Source organism: Spodoptera frugiperda, chromosome 24 (genome assembly GCF_023101765.2).
Source record: "Spodoptera frugiperda isolate SF20-4 chromosome 24, AGI-APGP_CSIRO_Sfru_2.0, whole genome shotgun sequence".
Taxonomy (NCBI): domain Eukaryota; kingdom Metazoa; phylum Arthropoda; class Insecta; order Lepidoptera; family Noctuidae; genus Spodoptera; species Spodoptera frugiperda.
This window is the reverse complement of record NC_064235.1, coordinates 2811098-2828233: the sequence shown is the minus strand read 5'-3', so window position 1 is coordinate 2828233 and position 17136 is coordinate 2811098. Positions and strand designations below refer to the sequence as shown.

At 38.6% G+C, this 17136-nt stretch overlaps 4 protein-coding genes and 1 long non-coding RNA gene across 14 annotated transcripts in view; 1 reads left to right on the top strand and 4 right to left on the bottom strand.

Annotated features, from left to right (window-relative positions):
* The window catches only part of LOC118279032 (synaptic vesicular amine transporter), a 418685-nt gene extending 415262 nt beyond the window's left edge, over nucleotides 1-3423 (bottom strand). For all 8 annotated transcript variants that reach the window (XM_050703644.1, XM_050703637.1, XM_050703643.1 and 5 more), the window contains exon 1: nucleotides 3203-3423. The gene's annotated coding sequence lies outside the window, so the exon portion shown is untranslated. The remainder of the gene's footprint in view (nucleotides 1-3202) is intronic.
* Nucleotides 1-17136, bottom strand: part of LOC118278720 (alpha-centractin) — an 800945-nt gene that overhangs the window by 415262 nt on the left and 368547 nt on the right. Inside the window, exon 12 of the mRNA XM_050703710.1 lies at nucleotides 11074-11182. The gene's annotated coding sequence lies outside the window, so the exon portion shown is untranslated. The remainder of the gene's footprint in view (nucleotides 1-11073; nucleotides 11183-17136) is intronic.
* Nucleotides 1-17136, top strand: part of LOC126912297 (uncharacterized) — a 126150-nt gene that overhangs the window by 87601 nt on the left and 21413 nt on the right. The gene's annotated exons all lie outside the window — the stretch shown is intronic.
* The window catches only part of LOC118278399 (uncharacterized), a 136103-nt gene that overhangs the window by 105952 nt on the left and 13015 nt on the right, over nucleotides 1-17136 (bottom strand). The gene's annotated exons all lie outside the window — the stretch shown is intronic.
* LOC118278643 (probable tyrosyl-DNA phosphodiesterase) overlaps nucleotides 2968-17136 on the bottom strand; it is a 47270-nt gene continuing 33101 nt past the window's right edge. Inside the window, exon 15 of the transcript XR_007706847.1 lies at nucleotides 2968-3029. The gene's annotated coding sequence lies outside the window, so the exon portion shown is untranslated. The remainder of the gene's footprint in view (nucleotides 3030-17136) is intronic.

Genomic DNA, 17136 nt, shown 5'->3' with positions numbered 1-17136 from the left:
CAACCTTGCGTTCGGGCACAATGCCGTGGTGGCTAAACGAAGAATTCATCTCTGGATTTACTTATTTCGCGTCGTTAGCGTGATTCTATATCCCATGTTTCCAGAATATCCATATCAGCCGACCCATAACTGCATTTCTTGTTTTTCCTCTGTGGATACAAAATAAAAGAGTCAATTATAATAATAATAATTTGGTCTATATGATCAAAATAACCTTATATATTTAGATACTTAGGTTGTTATATAGACTTATAAATAACTTGAGTTAAATTTATTTATAAACATAAAAGGCAAATAATATATAATCATAAAAAGTGAAGAACAAAGAATAAAATTGAAATAAGTAGTAATTTGTATAGATAAAGAATATCAAAATAATGTCTAACTGTTACTCACCAATATTCTTAATCGCTTTACAATATCAAATAATTTATGTGTTCTTCTTCCGCAAAACAACGACTATGTTATGTTTATATGTTTATACTTTAACTTTGTATGGATAGATATAAATTAAATTAAACACGACTATGAGTTGTGGATAATTATTAATAAATACTCGTAGACTGACAACTAAGAATACAGACTTTTATAATGTGGGGTGTTTGAGAAAAATATTGCGGATTGTCGGTAGTTACTTCATAAACGGGCCAAATAAAATAACCTGAGAGTTCTGTGGTTGCCTCAAACATTGTAAATTTTTATTTAGATATTGAAACATTAGAAAATTTGCATTCAATAATGTTTATAAAATGTTACAAAAAGAACGCGATGCTGGGTTCGAACCGGCGTCTCGTCACATCATCCGCAAGTGATAACCATTGCGCCATACGTGCAATCTAAGTGACAATCCAAATATCGTATCTCATTGAATAACATAAAAAACGATGAGAAGATATTATATTTATATGGGTATAATTTTTGTAACTCGATCGTTCCTTATTTGATTTATTCAATGTTTGTTACGTATTGTTTTTATGTTTACCCTTGTTTTTATTTATATTTCATTATTGAATTAATGCGTATACCCTCACGAAAATGATATTTAGTATAAGTGTATGCGTGATGAAACTGTGTGCGTAATAGGCGTTTGACTATTAGTTTGTTTTTATGCACATTACTATAAAATTACCCACACATGTAAAGGTATTGCATAGTTATAGTTATGTTGGCTGTATACCGATTAATGTTGCTCGGTGTACATTATGTAGCGGCATTACGTGCCGTAATGTGCACCTCTGCCTACCCCTTTGGGGATAAAAACGTGACGTTGCACATATATACATATGTATAAAGGAATGTCGTTATGAAATATAACTATCACTAGCTGTTGCCAGCGGCTTTGTCCACTATATTTTTATAATACCTGCTTATAATCGACGAACTCGACTAGTTTCATTGTCTCTGCCTACCCCCATGGGAGACAGGCGTGAGGTTATGTATGTATTTAAGTCATTTGACGTTTCGTTGTCTCAGTCAAACCCAATTTGATATTTGCGCAACAATTCCTAATAATTTAAACACGTAATTTTCAATTCACAATCTAATAATTTCAATTAGAACAATATTTTTCTATAAACCTCACAGAGCCCGAGACCTTTCCAACGAATGCAAAACGTTCTGGACCCGACTTATTTTTTATATTATAGAAGAATAGGTCACTTTTTAACGTCAAACAAAGTAAAAATGTGACAGTCTATCGGTCAGTCCTTTAGTTGCTCTATTTGCACAATACCGATTCCAACTGACAAATAAAGAAGAACGAGCAAGAAACTCCATAGGTTACCCTTAAAATGTCATTTTTTTATAATTGTACCAACAATAGGGATGATGACTGGGTCAAAAATAAATTATTACAACTTTTCAATACAATAAGATATTCAAAAATAATCACACTCTCATTCATAAATTTGATGAACTACTTAATTTTCGATTTTTTCTAACTAAATTTCTAGAAATAAGTCTGCTATTTGACGTCAAAAACTTATGACGTCATAATAGAGTATTTCATACAAAGTTCATAGAAAATATCGTTTTTGACGTTTCGAAAAAAGTATTGAATTTGACTAGTAGGAAACTAGCGTATTGTTGTCTTTCGAAAGAGATAAAGGTATTTAATTGTAACAACTGATTTTTATTGTCTACTCAATACTAGCTTATGCCCATAACTTCGTACGTCCATAAAAACCAAGAGGATTTCGGAAAATCCTCTCTCAGCCCTCCCCTACACTCCCCTAGCGCGCTACATGTCACACAGCTTGCTACGCGCAGTAGTTACAGCTGTGTACAGTCTGTCACTCTCTTGGTCACCAGAAAATGAATGAGTTTTTATATACCGTATGGACAAACCTGTAATAACTTAATTTAAACCACATATTTGTTATCATCTTGGCTGACATTATACGAAAAATGAACGAAATAGGCCCAGTAGTTAAGTCAAAAAGTGCATTATTCTCTTTGAGCTAATTTGAAAACTCTTTACAAATACGGCATTGCAACAGCCGCGCCACATATCCGTAACATTCCTAGACAACCTACAACATTACAGCTCTTCTGTGGTCAAGGAACATGGAGCTGATCCCACAGAATTTAATACTTAATTAATTTCATTATTTATTTTGTTTGAAAATTTAAAATTTTTAATTTTCGATTTTCGTTGAAATATTTAGTAGTATTATGCTTCTGTGGACGAGTACTACTTGTAGTTTCATTTAAATCATATGAGTGATCTCTATACTGTACAAAAACTCTTCCGTTACTGACTGACAGACAGACAATGTACAGCTGAAACTACTGGACTTAGAAAGCTGAAACCTGGCTTGTATATTCCTTAAGTAGTGTAGAGAATACACTAAGAAAAGGTTTTCCTAAATTCCCATGAAAACGGGATCAGGAATCACCTTTTCATGCGAACGAAGTCGCTGGGAGAACCTAGTCTCTTTTACATTTAATGTGTCGACGTTTGGCCGCTATCTCGCCTGATGGTAAGTGATGATGCGGCCTACGATGGAGCACGTCTGCCCATAAGCAACCTATTCACTCGGACCTTGAAGACACCCAGGTTATACCCATCAGGAAACACAGACTCCGGCAAGGAATTCTACTCCCTAGCAATATAGAACATAGATACAAAATGCCATTTGATGTCCAAATTAAACGCAGCTTATACGACAAAATTACATTTTTCTATTCCAAAATAACTTACCTTTTAAACTTTCTTCTTGAAAACACAGACTAACATAGTTTTTTAACTAAAACTCTGTATATAATAAAACTTGGTTTATATACAGTATATAATAGAATTAATAAGAAAATAATAGATATATAAAATAATGGTAGGAGCCGACGTTGACGTCTTTACCGCGCGAAGTCCGCGGCTCGACTGGGATGACTTCGCAAGTCAGAAGCCCGTATACCGAAAACCAATTTAAATTGAGCTCGGTTTTACTATATAAGTCCCCCTTTTATAAGTCAATACTTTACTTCGAAGAGGGAAGGGGAGGTCTTAGAAGGCTGGTAGGGTCTTATCAGTTTGCGAAAACTGTGACGTTGAAATTTCAACTCTGTTCTTTAGCATTCAAGGTGGATATTGCTGTGTGTGTTTGATGTAGCATACACAATGAAGTGTGGCATGGGATTGTGATATGTATTTGGAGTGTATTAAGGTCGATTTTGGTTTGCAGTTACAGCAAAAGCTACAGGTTTTCGATAAGTTTCCGCTGAAAATGCGGGCAGCGTTGTAAGGGATAGTGGTGTAACTGAAAATTTTGCTTCTTTTTGATTTATTACCTCGCATTGTGATTATTATATAGGTAAGTGTGGGAGAGCCATGCTTCCGCTCGAATGGGCCGGCTCGACCGGAGTGATACCACGGCCTCACCTTGTGTGAACGAGGTTACCGGAGGCCCAAATACCCCACTTCCAAATCTTCTTAATCTCCAACAACTCTTAAATTCTTGACCCCCAAAAGGCCAGTAATGCAGTTGTAACGCGTCTGGTGTTTCAAGTGTCTATGGGCGGCGGCGATTGCTTATCATCAGGCAAAAAATCCCAAAAAAAGCTTCTTCTTCCTCTTTCAATCCGTATTGAAATACATTCAATGAGAATCAAACCCACAACCCCAATAGTTAAACTTTTACCAACAAAAGAATCATTCAATCATAAAAAGAAAATATTTTTCAAAATTTTGCACTTCCACCCTTATCACTCTAAACTAACGGTCGGTACTTAATTTCTATCTCTGTCCTTGTCTAACACATAGCGATACGTATTGCTATCCCTTTCATTACTTACAAGTACAATTCTACGGGTTTGACCTAGTTAGACTAGTAAGATCATTCGGTTTTGGTCGCGTATTTTAATTATTTTTATTTTGCTTATTAAAGTTATATTAAAAAGCCAAATGTGTTATTTTCTTAGAAATGCATAGGCTTAAGAAGTACAATTTTGGGTTTTGATTCTCAGTTTAGGTATGGTACCTGGATTGTCCCATTTGCAAAAAATATATCATACTTTTTTAATCCTTAATAAGGTTTAAGCAATTTTATATGTCAGTTTACGTTATTTATTTTTATAGAGCAATCCGATCTATGTATTTAATTTTATTTTTTTGGACAAGCCCACCACAACCTCCCATACCGCTACAACTCCTGTGCACCAGGATCTACAGTAGATACAACCATGAAAACACCGGACCACTGAAGTCCAACGTCCCAGGGACATGAATGACTGTCTTGGATCCCGCAACGAAATAAATCAGAAGATATTATAAGAGGAGTAGAAAATAATCTATGTATTTAAAACATCAACGCAAAATTACTTAACAGTTTTAAACCAACAATAAGTAGTACTAGCCTAACCCGAGAAGGAGTAGGAACAGGGTGTTTTAGTCAGTAAGAGTCTGACAATCCCTCTCACCTCACCCAAGGCGGGAGAAGTCTTTAAATCACTTTATTCCAGGCTTCACTTTAGAACGAGCACCTAGCTTCACTAACAGACAGACTGACGGACAATTCAATTTGACGTTTCAAAAAGTGCCTAATTTAGGATAAATAATAAAGTGCCTAATCTTCTGCACAAACAAACAGACAACCAATCATTCTTTTCATCCTAAACATAGCGCTGTCTCTCTCTAACTCGAAGTCGCTGTCTCGAGCCGACTTCTATTCTGTGGCTATGGACTTCTTTACACCGACCGACTATTTCTTTTGTTTCTACATTCATTCTAATACTTTCCAATTTCAGGGATCAGCAAAGAACAAGGTTTTAAAAGAGTAACGATGGATATAAGTTTTTAAACTGACATGGTCACTAACACTATTAGTAGCATTTATGACGGTATATTTACCATGTTTATTCATTTTGATGAGTAAAATATCTTAGTTAATCCGTGATCATGGCGCTTGCAACAGTGCCGAAATATCGGAAACTCATCAAAATGAATAAACATGGTAAATATCCCGTCATAAGTTCTAATAATAGTAACGATGGAGTTTCTTACCGCCGTACTTAGAGTCGTTTAATGGTTACTTAACCCAGTCCTTAGTAATTGTTTTCAATACAAAATCTTTACTAAGGAATAATTTAAGTAATCATTAAATGTCTCTGAGTGCGGCAGTAAGTTAACGGCGTCATTATCCTCAACCAAAAGTTAACAATTCTGCTGATTCAACACAAAATTTGGTTTCAATAAATTAAGCTGTGACTGTGACACTGCTCTCAACCAATCCAATAAAAATAAGGATGATAATAAGCTACCACGATGCTTAATGACGCGGGAGAATAATGATTTGTTAAATAAAAGTTAAAGTTTTTTGAAAAATCACCCGGGAGAGCCATGCTTATGCATATTACTCCGGTTCGAACGGAGTGATACCACGGCCTCAGAAAACCGACGTGAAACAACGCTTGCGTTGTGTGAGTGAGGTTACCGGAGGCCCAATTACTCCCTTTCCCAATCCTTGTAATCCTCGATTCCCTAACAATCCTTAATTTCTAACCCCAAAAGGCCGGCAATGCACTTGCCTCTGGTGTTTCAAGTGTCCATGGGTGATTGCTTACCATCAGGTGATACGTCTGCTCGTTTACCGGCTTATACCATAAAAAACATGCTGTTGATGTGATAATATGGTATATCTATCCGCAGCTGTGAACTACCTAGTGGGTTTACCGGGGATCCGGATCGAAAAGCAGAAGTAGGAACGGGATCTACGGAACCCATTGTGTATTAGTACGATTCACTTCTGTCACATTTTTTCTAGTTTTTAAGTAGGTTCATAGTGGTTTTTTAGTGTCCAACTCTTTTTTATCTGTTGAAATCTTATCTATAAAAAAAGTATCATCACGCCTTTTATCCCCGAAGGGGTAGACAGAGGTGCATATTACGGCACGTACAATATACGCACACGTTGCACGGTTACACGTGCGATTGCCGGACAAGGGGTCTCGGGTTCGATTCCTGGGTCGGGTAAAGAATTCCTGGGCATTTTTCGGCTTTTCGAAATTTTCTCAGTAGTAGCACGGAGTCTGAAATTGTGTCCAGTATATGGCAATAGGCTCACCCCCTTATATTACCTAGGACTTATAACACAAATGGTGAAAAGTGGGTGTACATTGTATAGCGGCATTACGTGTTGTAATGTGCACCTCTCTCTGTCTACCCCTTCGGGGATAAAAGGCGTGACGTTGCTTTGTTGTTTTGCGTGCTATGGATGTGTGCTATAGATGACTTCCCTACTATTGATACATCACAAACTCAACCTGCGCATCTTCTTTGTACAGTTATATAGCTTAGTATCAGTGGAAACGGTCACATAGTTTCACACCTTAGCTAAATATTACACCTTCGTAGCATAAGCACATCTCTGGTGAAAAAGGTTCTCCTTTAATATCTAACAATAATTTATAATATAAAAATAAGTCGGGTTTACCTTCCTGACGCTATAACTCCAGAACGCACGAACCGATTTCCACGGTTTTGCATTCGTTGGAAAGGTCTCGGGCTCTGTGAGGTTTATAGCAAAGAAAATTCTAATAACTCAAAAGCCCTAATTCTGCCACAAGTGATTATTGTACGCAGACGAAGTCGCGGGCAACCGCTAGTCCTTCATAAGTTTTTTTTTTTAGCTTACCGTAGACTTAGCAAATATTTGTTGATCTTTTTAAAGCTTTGTGTGAAAAACTGTCTTTGTTAAAAGATAGCACATTACTTATGTGTGTGCTCAAAGATATTATATAAAAAAAAAACTGCGTGTGTTCACATAACCTCTAGTTTCTATTCTATATCTATAAGTGAGGACTTGTAATTGGCTTTATGTCTCTTTTGTTAAGTTTTTATATAGCTGTAAGTCTTCCATAGTGTAATAAATAAATAAATAAATCAATCAATCTTATTAAACTCACGAGATTTCATCAATTTTTCGAACAAGATCTCGCGCCTGCATTCCCTAGTTATAAGCTAATGTTGACATGTTTTTCGGAGATAATTTGGTAATGACACCTTTGTTCCTAGCTTCCTTATTTACGAATAGTGGTAAATGGTCAATTTGACGGCGCCCACACTACATGAAGTTTCAATGTCACCGATGAATTTCAAAATATCTCAAGGTCAACTGCCTCGTTGGTCGAGTGGTCGCAAGTGTGACTGTCGGACAAGGGGTCTCGGTTTTGATCCTCGGGTCGCGCAAAGTATTATTGGGCATTTTTTTGATTTTCGAAAAATTTCTCAGTAGTAACACGGAGTTTGGAATTGTGTCCAGTATATGGCAACAGGCTCATCATAACAAACATAACAATATTACATGTAACTTATAACGCAAATGGTGAAAAGTGGGTGTACATTGTATTGTGCACCTTAGCCTACCTCTTCGGGGATAAAAAGGCGTGACATTGTGCTCAAGGTCAATTTTAATGTCTATCATTAACACCAACAGTCCGAGACAGTCCACTGCTGGATTATGAGCCTCCTCTACATAATAGAATTGGCCACAATCTCCTCGCTTGCCAGACGAGTTGGAAATCGCACTTTTGTGCACTTTAAAAGCTTCAGGACGCCTTTTTTAGGGGCGAATATCATCCAATGACTTCTTCCACCTTGGGCGAAGCGAGAAGGAGTGTCAGACTCTACTACTACTCTACTACTCCTGCTTTACTACTTGGAGCCCCGGTAATTGCTAGGCCGTCCGCAGCTCCGGATCGGCCGTAGCCCTAGTGGGCCCCATCTGTATCTTTACCTATGCCCTTTATTTTTTTTAAGAAGGGAAAATCGTTCAATGACTCTCTTGCCTTTGGCGAGATGAGAGGGAGTGACAGACTTGTACTAACTAAAAACCACGCCCTTCCTACTTCTGCTTTTCGAGTCAGAGCCCCGGTAACCTGTTACGTTGTCCACAGCTCCCACTACCTATCATGGGGCGAGGCAAGTGGGAGTGTCAGCTTACCCAAGACTCTTACTGACTAAAAACACCCTGTTCCTACTCCTGCTTTTCGAACCGGAGCCCCGGTAACCCATCAGCATCAGCCTTATTAGGCCCAATCTGTGAACACTACCTATACCTAAGTCACTGTTTTAATGAAGCTTCATTAATTAATTTCAATAGAAACGAATGATTTAATTGATAATTATACCTAATATTGTAGGCATCTTATCATAATCCCTGCTAATTGCTATTGGAGTGAGTCAGTAAGCCAGACTGAAGTACAATTGAGATATTTGATATTTCAGCTGTAGTTTCTGAACACCATGTTTTTGGCTCAAACCGGGATTTTAATGGGACAATATTTTTTAAACGTTGCCCCCATGCTAGGTTTCTCTCCTGTGTCGTGTGTGCGTTTACAAATATACAAGTTCACATACACATCACACTCAGACCCGGTATAACAATTTTTGAAGAACTAGAAGAAGTGTTTTCGGTATCCTTGGGCGGTGGCGATTGTTTACCATCAGGTGATACGTCTGTTCGTTTATTGGCTTATACTATAAAAAGGAAATTACGAATTTAAGGGTTGTTTTAGAATCCAGATTGGGAAGATTGGGAATAATAAATTGTAAACGTAGTTTTAGCATGGAGATTAAAACAAAACCATCTGTTGTTGAATCCATTTCCTAAATACTAGTAATTGCAAAATATTACCTTTTAACCGTAAACAAATTTTCAAGACTAAAAATTTTCTCAAACTTCTGGTCACCCTACTAGCTAAGCTGAGAGATCAGTTACTGCGTCTCGCTCTAATTATCGCTGTCCCGCTCTAACACTTAAAGTCCTTTAGGGACAGATGGACGAACAGGAACGGTGTGGAGTCGTGTTAGTTCTAAATATTTTATTAGTGTTGTTTTTAAGTCAAAGTTAAAGCATCTATTTGAATTAATCCTTAATCACTTTTGAAATGGCATAATTATGTTGTTTTAGTCAATATGATTACGCACGACTGCTTCGTTGGTCGAGTGGTCGCTAGTGCCACTACCGGGCTAGGGGTCCCGGGTTCGATTCCTGTGCGAAGAATTACTGGGCTTTTTTTTGGGGTTTTCAAAAATCTCTCAGTAGTAGCACGGAGTCTACAATTGTGCCCAGTATATGGCAATAGGCTCACCACCTATTACTTGGGACTTTAATGGTGAAAAGTGGATGTACGTTGTATAGCGGCATTACGTGCCGTAATGTGCACCTATCCCTGCCTCCCTTTCAGGAATTTCTTAGGGAACTTTAGACTCTGTTCCCTAAAAATTAAACCAAATTAATTCACACAATCGACTCCACGCCTCCCCAGTGCGATCACATCGTCCGCAGCAACACAGTTCTGCACTCGCCGCTAATCAGGGTCCCTACTTATGCTGTTTATATATAGACAGATTGAATATACACTTACACATACACTGTAGACTATTTAACATTTGGCTATGACGTCATAAGCAAATGTCTGATAGTCTTAACAGCATAAGGGCTTTTCCACCAGAGATATGCTATGCTACGTTGCTGTGGATGCGTTTGGCTTCCACCAATCATATTCATTGGTACACATAGCTTGGAACTGGTGGAAACGGACTCAGCTGAGCTATGTTTTTATATGGAAAGATACGTGCTATGGATGGCTTCCCTACTATCGATACATCGCATACTCGAGCTGCGCATCTTCTTCGCACAGCTACACAGCTTAGTATCAGTGGAAACGGTCACATAGTATCACAGCTTAGCTATTACATCTTTGCAGCATAGTTGCATAGCGTATTTTGGGTGGAAAAACATCCTAATGGTTAAAAACAGCTTATAATGTTCGTCTGATATTTTTTTATAGAAAAAGCTCGTCACAAACTTCCCAAAACCGCTGCAACTCCTGTGCCCAGGATCTACAGAAGATACAACCATGAAAACACCGAAACACTGAAGCCCAACGTGTCCCAGTGACATTAATAACTGTTTTGGATTCCGCAACGAAATAAATCAGAAGGTATTATTAGAAGAGACAACAAGATATTATGTATATATAAGAAAACGTTAGTTTTTTCCACTTCCTTTGAATTTAACACACGTCTACACATAAGCACAGAGATTAACTGAGTCTGTATACAGCAATAGACTCACCCCCTATTACATGGGACTCATAACGTAACTGGTGAAAAGTGGGTGTTACATTGTATATGTGCACCTCTGTCTACCCCTTTAGGGATTAAACATCACGATACATTTTCTCAAAATATCTTCTGTTAGAATAAATCGATGAAACAAAAAGTTTTAGGCGATGCCTAAGTTTAGTTTCTCGTGTTGCCTAGCAACGGACGTGCCTTACCGTGAATTGAACCAATATACTTTCCTATAGATACATTATACAGGGATGAAGTTGCAGTCTACCTTTCGATTCTAGCTCTAATATTTATAACAAATATCTAAAATATAGTATTTAAGTGTGGGAGAGCCATGCTTCGGCACGAATGGGTCGGCTCGACCGGAGTGATACCACGGCCGAGCTGAAAACCGACGTGAAACAACGCTTGCGTTGTGTGAGTGAGGTTACTGGAGGTTTAGGTTAGTGCAATATTAGTTTATGATGGTACTAGCGTACGTGTGTCACTGGACAGTGAACCTCGCTACCATCAGTTGACTGGACAATCTCTACACTACACGAGTCACTGTTTACATGTCGACATTAGCTCATGACGATACCAGCGTACGTGTGTCACTGGACAGTGAACCTCGCTACCATCAGTTGACTGGACAATCTCTACACTACACGAGTCACTGTTTACATGTCGACATTAGCTCATGACGATATTCTTTCAATGAGAAAGGGATGTAATTATATTTTCTCCATACGTGTGAGCGAGACACAAATAATCTAATACATATTTTCAGGCTCCTTATCTACTTAGTACTGAATTTATTTCATCACTGACTTCATTATTCCTATAAATGCTTTATCTATAGAAAATTCGACCCTTAGAACCGAGAATACGAGGCAAAATCAACCCTAACTTTAACAAAATAAAGTACAAAATACAGTATACAAAAGTGAATTCTTCAGAGCTACTGGAATGGAAATGTTGGCAGATGAATTTAGACGCTATTTCTTGAGGTATATAGTTGGTATTCGCGTGTAGATGGCCGTCAATTCATTAGGTTGGGGTAGGGTAACGATGTATTGTGTTTTGTTAGGACATTGTCCGAAAATTTTATTGTCTATGGTTATGCTGTGTTTAATCTATGATTTATGGTGTTTTAGTGCAAGTCATGATAATATAGTTTTGTTGCTATACATCATCAGCCTATAAGTGGCCACTGCTGACCAAAGGCCTCTTCTCACACGGAGAAGGTTTGAGCATTAATCACAACGCTTGCTCAATGCGGGTTGGCGATTTCAAACTTATAATTAGAAATTATAAGCCCAGGTTTCCTCATGATGTTTTCCTTCACCGTTTGTCAGTGGTGTCTAAATAATCTTAGAAAGTACATATAACTTGAAATAAATCATATTGGTACTTGTCGTTGGTAGGTATAGCATAGCTATTAATTTAGTAGTTATGAATTTATCTGTATCTTTAGTCGAGTGGGCACCATGTGCGACTGTCAACAAGTAGAGCTTCAATTCCAAAGTCAAGCAAAGTGTTATAATTAAAAATTCAATTCAATCCAAGTGTGGGAGAGCCATGCTTCAGCACGAATGGGTCGGCTCGACCGGAGTGATACCACGGCCTCAAAAAAACCCGACGTGAAACAACGCTTGCGTTGTGTGAGTGAGGTTACCGGAGACCCTATTACCCCCCTCCTAATATCCCCAAACCCCGATTTTTCAAAAACCCTTAAATTCTTAATCTCCAATAGGCCGGCGACGTACTTGTAACGCCTCTGGTGTCGGGTGTCCATGGGCGGCGGCGATTGCTTACCATCAGGTGATACATCTACTCGTTTACCGGCTTATGCCATAAAAAGGCATTATCAATATCCGGCAATAGACTCACTCCCTATTACACGGACTTCATAACATTACTACTTCGTGTGTAAAAGATGCGGCACCCCCGCATTGCATTGTATAATTATGTGCACCTTTGCCTCTGGGCATTAAAAGGTAGTCATGTTTAAATTCTCAATTATTACGGTACTTATTCACGTACATAAATGGAGAAAAACTCTATTAGTTTCGAGTCACAGAGGAACTTTTCATCATGAGCAGACTACGTACGTGAGTAAACCATGATTTTTAGTTAATTTAGTATGTCTCACGATAGTTATATTACATGTTATCATAATTACATTCCCTTCAGCCCAAAAACCTTCAATCCAAAAAAACGTCCTAAATTTTCCCCCCCAAACCACGCACACCCTACCACCCGTACTCAATAGAATTCTGACGCCGTCAGTTATTTAATAAAGCGTCGCTCCCACGCCAGAGCGAGCCACGCACAGACTATGCGATCACCAGGAATTTCCCGATCAATATTCGGACTTCATACACCCTGTATATAGACGTCCTATATTTATTACACCCTGTATATAGACGTCCTATATTTATGACACCCTGTATATAGATGTGCTGTATTTATAACATCATGTGTATAGAGGTTATATTTATAACACCCTGTGTATGAATGTGAAATGAGAATTTGGACAGTCTGTATATGTAGAATATATTATTTTGTGTTCGTTGATATAGACTGTCTCGTTGGTCGAGTGGTCGCAAGTGCGACTGCCGGACAAGGGGTCTCGGGTTCGACTCCCAGGTCGGACAAAGTATTACTGGACTTTTTTCGGTTTTTCGAACAAGGGGTCTCCGGTTTTTCGAAAATTTCTCAGTAGTAGCACGGAGTCTGGCATTGTGTCCAGTATATTGGCAATAGGCTCACCCCCTATTACATGGGACTTATAACACGAATTAATGGTGAAAAGTTAGTGTACATTGTATAGCGGCATTACATGCGGTAATGTGCACCTCTGTCTACCCCTTCAGGGACAAAAGGGGTGACGTTACATCATAATTTTAACTTAATAATCCTATCTATATAACAAAACAAAATAATCAACAAAACCTTTTTTTTTGAGGTGGGAAAATCATCCAATGACTTCTCTCGCTTTGGGCGAGGCGAGAGGGAGTGTCAGACTCTTACTGACTAAAAACCACCCCGTTCCTACTCCTGCTTTTCGAGCCGGAGCCCCGGTAAACCCGCTAGGTAGTCCGCAGCTCCGGATCAACATCAAAAGCCTAGCTACCACCCACGAATCCCCTACAAAAAAGGCTATCTACCTACCTATTCATAAAAATAATTTCTCACACAAAGGGGGCATTCTAATATGTTCCCCCACTATTCGTTGGAAGGCTATTGGGGATAAAATTGGACGTGTCTGCCGCAGTTATGTGCCATGAAAGGGGATGATAATTGAACCCCCTGGGGGATAGAGTTGGGTTGCAGAGGGGGGAGTAGGTAGAAAAGTTATTTTTATATTCTGCTAAGTAAATTGATAGTATAATGAATCGAACATTTCTCAGTAGTATATGGAGTATGGAATTGCGTCCAGGCTATGGCAATAGGCTCACCCCCTATTACATGCAAATGGTGAAAAGTGGGTTTAGGGACGTTGTACAGCGGCATTTCCACCATAATGTGCATCTGCCTATTTCGGGGATAAAAGGCGTGATGGTGTGTGTGTATGGGTGTATTGACGTATAATGAACGTTATATGTATCTATAGATTCTCTCAGAACTGTGGATGACCTAGCGGGTTACCGGGGGCTCCAGCTCTATGCAGGAGTAGGAAAGGAGTGGTGTTTAGTCAGTAAGAATCTGAGGGTGCTTTTCCACCAGAGATGTGCTATGTAGGTATGCTACGAAGATGTAATAGCTAAGCTGTGAAACTATATGACCGTTTCCACTGATACTAAGTTTTATTCGACAGTTAGGATGCTTTTCCACTACAGATTTGCTATGCTACGTTTCTGTAGATACGTTTGGCATCCACTAATCGTATTTATTGGTTCACATAGCTTTGAAATGGTCTCAGCTAAACTATTTTTTTTTTATATGCAAAGATATGCGCTATACAGCGTACTATGGATGTGTTCATAGCTTCCCTACCATCGATACGTCGCATACTCGAGCTGCCCATCTTCCTCGCACAGCCATTTCGCGGTGGTGCATCTTCGTAGCACATCTTTTTTGCACAGCTACAAAGTGAAGTATCAGTGAAGAAGGTCACATAGTTTCACAGCTTATTTATTTCACCTTTGTAGCATAGCACATCTCTGCTGCTGGAAAAGCACCCTTGACCCAATATTTGATTTTTGAAATCATCCAAATAAACCCTTGAATCATTTTTGAACACATTGAAATCTATATATTTAGGACTGAAACAATTTTTTTCCTTCATGCGTCCAAACCAGTGTCTCATCTGTGATCTATAAACTTACTCTGTGCCACTAGGGGAGGTCAAATACGACGGATAATGCTGAGCACTTTAACTCAGCCCGGTTTACATGGAGACCCGTAATATTCGTACCAATTATTATTATTAACTACCTATTAGCTAGCGACTTCGCTCGCGTTCCTGTTTAAAAAAAAAAGTAGCGTTTTTTGAGAGGGTAACAACTGCGCCAGAAGGAACTTTTTAGCCTATGTTTTTGTGTGGAAAATATCATCCAATGACTTCTCCCGCCTTGGGTGAGGCGAAAGAGTATGTCAGAGTCTTACTGACTAAAAGCCACCCCGTTCCTACTCCTCCTTTTCGAGCCGGAGTAAACCGGTAACAGTCACTTAGGCAGTCCTTTCCGGATAAAAAATGTATTGCCTACGTGTCATTCCAGATCATAATCTACTCCTATTCCAAATTTCATCTCGATCCCTTTAGCTGTTTTAAAGTGATTGAGTAACAAACATACATACAAGGATTCGCTACGAGCCTGCTACGGTTTTGCTACGCCGTAGTGTTGTACTACGGCGTAGTAATTACGTAGCAATTTTTGGAAATCTTTTTGTTTTGCTTAAAATATAATTGAGTTTTTTGTTTTACTACTTCTTTGGTGCAAACCATAGCATTATTATCATTGAGTTTTTTGTTTTAACTACGTGCGTGTACTTCTCGAGGTGAAACACATAGCATTACAAATTATCCATTTGTAATTGACTGCACGGTTGGAGACAATCGGTGACTGAGTATGGTGTGAGTGAGGTTACCGGAGGCCCAATTACCTCCCAATCACTGATTCTCCAAAAACCTTTAAATTCCAAAACGCCAGCAACACACTTGTAACGCCTCTGGTGTTTCAAGTGTCCCAGGCGGCGGCGATTCCTTACCACCAGGTGATACGTCTGCTCGTTTAGCGAAGTTTAAATCCATTAAAAAAATTCTTGGGTCGGTTAAAATATTTTAGACAAATAATCTTGTCAATAAAATCTAGTAAGAATAGCAACGCGACAATCGCCGCGTAGTGTGTCGCGTGATGTTCATGAATATGAGCCTCTAGCATGGCTTGAAACTAGTCGAGTTCCTCGTCAAACAGTTACGTGATTAAGCCGATAACATATAATAATTAATTTAGTATGTCTCACGAAAGTTATAATAAAACTACAGAATATTAAAAATGTTATTTATTTTGCATTTAATATATTAATATACTATTAATCTACTCATACTAATCTCACGAAAGTTATAAGTAATGAAATCTTGTGAATATGTCACCGGCCGGCATGTGAACCGGTGTTAAAACGTTCAACAGGCGTCGGACGCGACATGGGTAGATCGCGCGTACAAATTGAAATTCACTTATTAATTTAATTTATTTTATTTCGATATCTTATTCAAATTCTTGTAAAAACGACGACTGGAAAAATTTAGTCTTATGTAGATATATTTTTATGATATAAGCCGGTAAACGAGCTGACGGATCACCTGATGGTAAGTTATCGCTGCCGCCCATGGACACTTGAAACACTACAAGCGTTACAAGACGCGTTGCCGACCTTTGGTTAGGAATTTCAGAGTTGTTTGAATTAAATCGGGGATTGGGAAAATCACTCACACAACGAAACACAACGCAAGCGTTGTTTCACGTCGCTATTCTGTGAGGCCGTGGTATCACTCCGGTCGAGCCGGCCCAGCAGTGCCGAAGCATGGCTCTCCCACACTTGAAGAGTATAATATCAGTTATAATATCGTTTGGGACACCTAACCTCATAACAGTATCATTTGAATTAAGCAACATTTATGATCATTGCATGACTAAACTAAACTTAGCTAAGCTATGTTTTTTATATGGAAATGTACGTGCTATAGATGACTTCCCTACTATCGATACATCGCATACTCGAGCTGCGCATCTCATAGCACAGCTACATAGCTTAGTATCAGTGGAAACGGCCACATAGTTTCACAGCTTAGCTATTACATCTTCGTAGCATAGCTACATAGTACATCGGTGGTCGGGTATACGATACCCGCGGGAAGAGTAGGGGTGGTGACAAATGTATAAATAAAACGCAATAAAAAATGTATCTTCAGTATAATTATAATTTACTTATCAACCTACATAAGTACAATGTTAAAAATAATCGAAAGTAACGACATCTGTGTTTGGAAATTGTCACTAAAAAATAAAATACGAAAATTTATTTCCGTCTCCCTCTTACTTCTTAGGAAAGAAAAGGATAGAAATAGTTATTTT